At 36.3% G+C, this 9,405-nt stretch overlaps 1 non-coding gene across 1 annotated transcript; it reads right to left on the bottom strand.

Annotated features, from left to right (window-relative positions):
- Positions 1-483: 483 nt before the first annotated feature.
- On the bottom strand, positions 484-544 carry LOC116911898. Its single transcript, XR_004389405.1, has one exon. It is a non-coding gene; the product is annotated as a U7 small nuclear RNA (small nuclear RNA).
- Positions 545-9,405: the final 8,861 nt, after the last annotated feature.

Here is a 9,405-nt window from a genome sequence, read left to right as displayed (position 1 = left end):
GTTTCCTTGATTTGCAACTTATTATGTGTTAGGTGAAAGGATTATGTATGTTTTATTAACAGTAAATTCCCTGTTGCTCTTACTCTTATACTTTTTTCCTCCTTTCTCTTTCATGAATCTTTACCCTTAAATGCAGACATGGTATTGTCCTGAAAAGGGTAAATACCTATTTCAAGCCATGCCTTGATTTCATATTTATGATTTGAGTATGTGCTATATAATAAGTATTCTAGGAAATAAGATACATATGTGAATGAAAAATATATCCCCTCAAGTAGGCATGCCAAGGTCCAGCTATCCTGATGAAGGATTGTTTGCAACCCAAAGAAGAAACATATTGAAGTCAGTGATACGGTGAAAACTGACAGCTCTACAGTTTGTTAAAGATGGCTTTCTAGATGGCTCTCTGTTCAAGACGTCTTTAGGCTCTACATAGTCCTTGTGTTTTCTGACCAAAATAAGAAAACTTGCTAGAAAAGATTCTTGGGTTTTCTGACCAAAGTCGGAAAGCCCTCCAGACAAATTTCAAAAAGGAACTACAATAGTTCTCCAGAGACCTCATTTCCTGCAGACTAAAGTCTGCTCTTTAAATTACATATCAATCTAGTCATTTAACCTAGGTTCTCTGTTAATTATCCCATGAATCTTTATTTTATGACTTTAGACCTCTATTCTAAGAAAAAGATATCAAGTGTTTTTTTCTTTGTTTGGTTTAGTTTTTGTTTTTGTTGTTGGTTCTAACATAGCCAGTTAATTCAGAGATCTTTGTAAGTAGGCAGACACAATACAATATCTAACTGTGTGGAATTAGATCTTGAGAGCACCATGCACACCATACCTGAATCTAAAATCACTGTTGAAGTCTTACCCTGAATTTAGAAATCTGCCTGCTTTTGTAATCCTGCACCATAAACTTAGCTAAGTGGGATCTTGCTCTGAGATCAATATTCTCTAAATCTCTTTATCTCTTTTGCTAATATCTTTCATATAAGCTGGCTTATTACTCAGGCTGCCTCTGTTCTTTTAGGTCTGTGAAGCCCCTTACACAATATATTGGATTCTTATATTTTGCATAGTTGAGAATTCCGGTAAAGGACAACTCTTATACTGGTTAATGTATTCTTAAATTAATGTTTTCAGAGTTCTTTCCCACAGTCTTTACGCCTTATCTGAAAGTCACAGTGTTACAGTAACACATGGTTACTTGTGCTGTTTTTGATTTTTATGGAGACATTACCCTGTCAGAGAGGACATCCCTAGGAAGGAGGAACACAAGATGTACATTATACAAACAAGTTGTATACCTAGAACAAATGTTGAGTCTTGTAGTGCTCCATGTCCCACTGAGCCTGCATCAGAGTTAGGAAGTATATGACACCGTGCCTTCAGCAGCCATTTCAGACTTGGAAAACATTACACATCCAAGGAAGAATGCGACAAAAACAAAAGACAAAATATGTTTTCATGGTGATTGATGTTAGGAAAAGCAAAGGATTCAAGTAAGGAATGTTTGAGTGGGAAAAAAATGGTCTGTCTCAGAAGGAGAGTGGTACTTGATGCTTTGAAATACCCAAGCATCTATGAAATGATTAACTCTTAGTCTGTGACAAATAATGAAGTTGTTTAAGACATTAATATTGTAGAGGAGAAGAAATTTTTCACATGCTCTGAAAATGGGAGAAAACGTTCCAAATGCTGGATTGAATAGTCATCACTGTTGGGTATATGAAAAATGAGAATTCTGGTGACCATGAAGTACCAATGAAGCAGGCAGTGCTATGTCAATACCTGCTGAAAATCTGTCATAATGATATAAAGATCCCAGAGGGACTTAACATACGGGAGTCCATGAATGAGAGAAGGAGATTCAGATCAACTCAAGAAGGATCGACCTTCAGCAGTCTCTCAACCAAGAGACCAGAGGCAATCCCTATTCTAACTTACAAGCACATTTAAACATTTACAGAGGGCATAGTACAGTAACACTATTCATCCTGGGAGAATACCATCATTACCCAGAGGGCCAAGGTGGACTTTGGCCAGTACATTTTATGATTTTTCTCAGAAGGGTTCTGTCAGAGTTATTTCTGGGAAATCATCCTGCGGCTGCAAGCATGAAATACTTCTGTGGAGCCTAAAGCACTTTCCTGGAGCCATCTCAGTGTTGGGTTAGAGTTGCTTATTCTTATTATGTACCCCTTTTTCTTGTGCAAGCTTCAATCGTGGAACTCTTCTTTCTCGGTAATAAGACTCTGCCAGATCATATCCTTCTCCTTATCTTAGGGGTTCATATAATTTCCCTCAAACCAAAACTTGCACAGAATTTTTGCTTTCTTTTACAAAGGTGATCATCAGTATGTTAATAATTCAAGGACGGAAGGTTAGCCCAAGCAGCAGAGTAAAAAATAAGACCCAATAAAGTAGAGATTATAGTTGTCATCTACATGGAGGAAATAAACCAAGATTCAAACCAACTGTGTTTTGGTTCTCTCTCTCTCTCCTTTCAGTTTGGCTAGCCATTAGTTTGGTCCCTAAATCCTGAGGGTTATTGATATCCCACATATTGGCTTTTAGTAAGTTCTGCCCTTGTGATCAGATCCCATAAAGAGCTAGGTCTCCAGTATGTGCTTTCCAGTGTTTCACAATCCCAGTAGCACAGAAAAAGTAGTTGCATCCCCAAACTGATAGGCCTGTTGCCAGATTTTCCTATCTTGGAGGCACACATATATGGGGGTTTATTTCAGGATACTCCTCAACTTCTTGAGTTCAGACCATAATCTCCACTCTCTAAGTGTGTTTCTGGGAAATGGTTTAGATTTGCAAGTCCCTCATCTCCCACATTCGTATAATCCCTTCCCCTGTACCTCTTGGATTTGGATATCCCAGGACTAAAGGCCATCTGCTAACATAAAGGGATCAAAGACAAGGTGGACACCAGATATAAGGAGGGTGTTCCTCTATAGTGGGCCAAAATACATCCCCAGTGGTTTCAAGTGGCAAGTGATTTTGGTAGGGTTGTGTAATGGGAGATTGCTGAGGTTCAGTGCTGGAAAGAAGATACACTATGGTCATTTCATAGTTTCTTTGACCTTACAGAAAAGTGTATATTCTTGAGCTTGAGGGGGTTGCTTGGGTGTCTGGCTGTTATGCAGTGGACATCAGGTCCAGGTGATGGTCTGACATGAGTTACGTGAACCCATAAAGTTACTCCACTCATTTTAATGGAGACCAGGTTGGTCAACTACACCAGGAACATCCCCTTCTACTTTGCTTCCAAGTTTACAGCATGATGCCTCTTAACATATACCCAATCTTCAACTTGGTACTATAAGTCTTGAATTGAGTCTTAACTCCCAGGGTACTCCCCAGGAAAGACACGAGAACAGAGTTTGATACAAAGGCAAGAAGTTTATTTTTCCAGCCCATTGAGGTCGACGTTCAGTCAGCCCCTCATGGGAGAGACTAGAAAGCAACTACAAATGGCTGTAATAAGCTGTTTTCGTAATTTTTAGGGGTACAGGTTACATCAGCAAGGTTACAATTTAAACTTATTGGCTAGTATTTTGAATCTTTGAATCTATTGGCTAGCAAGCATATGACATGCATTCGAACTTTATCTGTGACCAAAGGGTCAGGTGACAATCAGAGGCACACTGAGGTTTATTTTATGTTATTTGTGACTATTGTGAAGGGTGCCATTTCACTAATTTCTTTCTCAGCCTGTTTATCCTTTGTCTGAAAGGAAGACTGCTTATTTGTTTGAGTTAAGTTTATATCCAACCACTTTGCTGAAGTATTTTATCAGGCATAGTAGTTCTCTGGTGGAACTTTTCAGATCACTTAAGTATATTATCATAACATCTGCAAATTCCTTTTTAATTTGTATCTCTTTGATCTCTTTTTGGTGTCTGATGGGTCTGGCTAGGATTTTGAGTACTATATTTAATAAGTAGAGAGAGAATGGACAGCCTTGTTTAGTCCCTGATTTCAGTGGAACTGTTTCAAGTTTCTCTCTGTTTTGATTGATGTTGGATACTGGTTTGCTGTATATTGCTTTTACTATGTTTAAAAATGGACCTTGAATTCCTGATCATTTCAAGACTTTTATCATGAAGAAGTATTGAAATTTTACAAATATTTTCATAGCATCTAATGAAATGATCAACTGTGTTTTTTTTTTCTGATTTTGTATATATAGTAGATTACGTTGATGAATTTCTATACATTGAACCATCCTTGCATCCCTAGGATGAAGCCTACTTGTAATGGTGAATGAATCTTTTGAAGTGTTCTAATATTTGGTTTGTGAGAATTTCATTGAGTATTTTGTCATCAATATTTGTGAGGAAAATTGGTCTATATTTCTTTTTGGGGTTTTTGTGTGCTTTAGGTATAAATGTAATAGCGACTTTAAAGAATGAATTGAGTGGGTGTTTTGTTTGTTTGTTTGTTTTTGCTTTGTGGATTAGTTTGAAGAGCATTGGTACTAGGAATTCTTGAAGGTCTTATATAATTCCATACTAAGACCATCTAGTCCTGGAAGTTTTTTGGTTGGAAGACTTTGAATGACTGCTTCTATTTCTTTAGGAGTTACAGGACTGCTTAGATGATTATCTAATCCTGATTTAACTTCGTTACCTGGTATCTTTCTAGAAAATTGTCCATTTTATCCATATATTCCAGATTTCTTGATTTGAGTCTTTTGTAGTGGGATCTGATGATTTTTTTGAATTTCCTCAGTTTCTGATGCTATGTCTCCCTTTTCATTTCAGCTTTTGCTAATTTGAATTCTGTCATTCTGCCCTCTGTCTAGTCTGGCTAAGTGTTTAGCTTGTTGATCTTTTTGGAAAAAAAAGCTCCCGGTTTAGTTGATTCTTTGTATAGTTCTTTTTGTTTCTACTTGGTTGTTTTCATCTCTTAGTTTGATTATTTCCTACAATCTATTCCTCTTGGCTCACTTTGCTTCTTTTTGTTTTAGAAATTTTAGGTATTCTGTCAATCTGCTAGAGTATGCCCTTTTCAATTTCTTTTTGGATGCCCTCAGAGGTATAAGTTTTCCCCTTAGCTGTCATTGAGTAGAGCATCGCTAAGCTTTCATGTATATAAGGGTTCTCTCTCTCTCTCTCTCTCTCTCTCTCTCTCTCTCTCTCTCTCTCTCGTTATTGAATACCAGCCTTAGTTCATGGTGATGGCGAGCTGAGATAATGCATGGGATTATTGCTATCTCATTATATCTATTGAGGCCTGTTTTGTTACAAATTATATGGTCAGTGTTTGAGAAAGTACCTTGATGTTCTGATAAGGAGGTGTATTCTTTTGTTTTACGTGAAATGTTCTATAGATGTCTCTTAAATCCATTTGACTCATAATTACTGTTAGTTCCACTGTTTCTCCATTTAGTTTCTGTTTTCATGTTCTGTACATTGCTGTGTACTTTTATTGTGTGTGATATAGTGTATGCTTTGACCTTTAGTAAAGTTTCTTTTATTAATGTGGGTCCCCTTGCATTTAGAGCATAGATTCAGAATTGAGTTAATCCTGGTAGATGTTTCTGTTGATGAGTAAAAAGTGTCCTTTCTTATCTTGTTGATAACTTTTGGTTGATAGTCAATTTTTTTTGATATTAGAATGGCTATTCCAGCCTGTTTCTTGGGACCGTTTGCTTGGAAAAAAAATATGTCAGCATTTTACTCTTATGTAGTCTTTGTCTATGTATGCAGCAAAATGATGATCTTGCTTATGTATCCATTTTGGTAGTTTATGTCTTTTTATTGTGGATTTGACTCCATTGATGTTAAGAAATATTGATGAAGAATAATTGTTTTCTCTTATTTTGTTGTTAGAGTTGGGATTATGTTTGTGACTGTAAATCACTCTGGTGGTTCCTCAGAAAATTAGATATATTACTACCTGAGGTCCCAGCTAAACTCTTCCTGGGTATACACACCAAAATGCTATAACATATAACAAGGACATATTCTACACTATGTTCATAGAAGCCTAATTTATAATAACCAGAAGCTGGAAAGAACCCAGGTGTCCTTCAACAGAGAAATTGAAAAAAATGTGGTACATTTACACAGTGGATTACTACTAATCTATTATAAACAGTGACAACTTGAATTTCCTAGGCAAATAGATTAAAATAGAAAATATCATCCTGAGTGAGGTAACTCAGTCACAAAGAACACATATGGTATTCCCCCCTCATAAATAACTGAATACTCACGCAAAAGCTCGGAATACCTAAGAAAGAAATTCTCAGATCATATGAAGCCCAAGGAGAAGGAAGACCAAAATATGTATGTTTCATTCCTTTTTAGAAGGGAGAACAAATTACTTTCTGGAGAAAATACAGGGACAAAGAGTGTAGCAGATACTGAAGAAAAGGTCATCCAGCAATAGTCCCAACTGTGGATCCCTTCAATATGCTACCACCAAACACAGTCAGTATTGCTGATGCCAAGAAGTGCTTGCTGAAAGGAACCTGATAGGGGTGTCTTCTGAGAGTCTTTGCCAAAGCACTACAGATACTCATGAGGATGGCTGTAGCTAACAATGAAGGCTTATTTCCCCAATGAAGGGTCATGCCAGAGCATTGGGAGTTCCATGGGTGTGTGGTAATGGCAGCATTCTTAAAGAAGCATGGGAAGAGTGAAGGAGGAATGAGTGTGCAGGGTAGTGGTATAATATTTGAAATTTAAAAACATAAAATACCCCAGAAATATATAGTTATTTAAAAAAGAACTTTAATTATTTAGACATTTCATTTGCCTCAAGTGTTCAAAGGTCTTTGTAATTTTAAAACAGAAATTTCTAATCTGCTGATAGTAGCCTATAATGGAAAAGACATGAATAATATTAATATGCTCGATTTAACCATCATATATTTATCATCCCTGTTAACTTATGATTTAATTGGCTTTGGTCAAGTGCAATGACTTGCTGGATATCAAGCAATTAGTATGCATGTATCACATCTGCTTTTATGATCTTCAGGCTTCCATACTTGAAGACAGATGCTCAGACTGGAAAATGTACAGAATACTTCTTATCAACCTTTTCTTTGATAGGCAAAGAAAACTGGAGTACATATATGTTTTCACATAATCAATTAACATCCTTTCATTACAATTTTTACCTTAACAGCTCCTTTCACTTTTATTCCTTCCATAATCACACCTACACTGATGCACAGCAGAAATTCCAAATCACATCAGCTTTGTAAGTATTAATTATGGGGAAAAATAAAGAAAATTTCTGAAGATACTTTCTAAATAGTTGTAGAACAATGAAGAAGTGAGATAATATCTTCTTATCAAGGTGTCAAAGATAAAAAACAGAAGCTATGAAAAATGCAAAGATGTCTAGTACTCCCCCACCCAGTGACAGACAGCTTGATGTTGTGTGTAGTTTTACATTCTACCTGCCTTTAGCTGCAGGAGGTAACCATGCTACCAGTGCCCACTCAGCATCCCTTGAATCCTCACACAAATGACACACATGGTTTGTTCCTTTTCTACTTGCTTTCATGGCACAATTTCTGGGCACTACTTTTTGCCTCCTGGAAAAGTATACCCTTATCAGTTTCTTATCTCACTTTCTTCCACATGACTAAACTTCAGTTGCTAAAATGCCTTGATAATCTGCAAGAACAAGTGGCCAGTATGGTCACTCCATTTTGAGATCTGACATGGTTGCCGAGTACTCCTCTCTCTAAAGCTTGCTAAACTCCTTTCTTCTCCTTCCTTGTGTCCCCCTTTTCCTTCTGGGACATAAATGTCCTGCCTCTACCATCTGCTCAGAAATTTGCCCAAAGCATTCTTTACTGACAGATCAGGAAACAACTGACAAACACTACCTTAGCATCAGAATCACTCCCTAAAGCTTGACCCCAGGAGTTTTGAAACATCCAGGCTCTCAGATCAAGCACTCAGATACTCTAACACACCCAGAAACAGTGTTAACCAAGAAGGTTCAAAATAACCAGGCTTACAGGAGAGAGAGGCTACAGTCAGACACAGCAATGCCAGTTAATACCAGAAATGACCAGATGATGAAAGGCAAGCATAAGAACATAAGCAACATAAAACAATGCCATTTGGCAACATCAGAATCTAGCTCTCCTAACAGAGCAAGCCCTTCATACACCTGAAAGGCAATATTCTCATCTAAAATCCCATCTCATGATGTTAATAGAGAACTGTAAATAGTACACAACTACCTTACTTAAACAAATACAGGAGAATACAGATGAATATGTAGGAGCCTTTCAGGAAACATATTAAAGCCTTAAGGAAATACAGTGAGAAGTAATTATACAGGTGAAGGAATTGAACAAAACTTACCAGTATCTATAAATGGAAGTATAATTAACAAAGAAACAATACAGGGAGACAACTCTGAAGATAGAAAATCTAAGAAAAAGAGATCAGGATTAACAGAGGTGAGCATCAACAACAAAATTGAAGAGCTAGAAGAGAGAATATAAAGCATAGAAGATACCATAGAAGGCATTGACTCGACAGTATATATATATATATATATATATATATATATATATATATATATATCTCCAACAGCTTCTAATGAAAAACATCCTGGAATTCAGGACACAATGAAAGAACTAACCTAAAAATAATATGTACAAAAGAGAGTGAAGATTTCCATTTTAAAGAGCAGTAAACATCTTCAACAAAAATCATCAAAGAAAACTTTCCTAATCTGTTCATAAACATAAAAGAAGCCTACAGAGCACTAAAGAAATGAGATCAGAAAAGACATTCCTCCCATCACATAATAATGAAAACACTAAATGTACAGGGAAAAAAGTTTTAAATCAGAAAGTAAAATGACAAAATAACATATAAAGGCAGATCTATTAGAATCATAGCAGACTTCTCAACAGAGACCCCGAAAGCTAGAAGTTTTTGTTAAGATGTCATATAGACCCTAAGAAATCAAAAATATTAGCCCAGTACATTACCCAGCAAAGTTTTTAATTATTGTTAATGGAGAAACCAAGACATTAAATCTCAAAATCAAACTTATACAATATCTTTCAACAAAACCAGTCATACAAAGAATAACAGAAAGAAAATCCCAGCACATTTAGTGAAAATACACACAAGAAACATTAAGAAATTAAAGTCCTCACAATAAACATAAAAGAAGAGAACCACAAAAACAGAGTTCCACATCTCACAACAAAAATAGCAGGAAGTAACAATCATTGGTATTTAATATCTTTTAGCACCAGATTAAATTGCCTAATTAAAAGACATAGATTAACAGGCTGGATACACTAACTAGATCCAGCATTTTGCTGCGTACAAGAAACACACTTCAGTGAAAAAGAAAGACACTACCTCAGAGGAAATGACTGGAAAAAATGTATCCAAGCAA

Source organism: Rattus rattus, chromosome 10 (genome assembly GCF_011064425.1).
Source record: "Rattus rattus isolate New Zealand chromosome 10, Rrattus_CSIRO_v1, whole genome shotgun sequence".
Taxonomy (NCBI): Eukaryota; Metazoa; Chordata; class Mammalia; order Rodentia; family Muridae; genus Rattus; species Rattus rattus.
The sequence above is the reverse complement of the archived record's forward strand: the minus strand, read 5'-3'. Positions and strand labels throughout refer to the sequence as shown.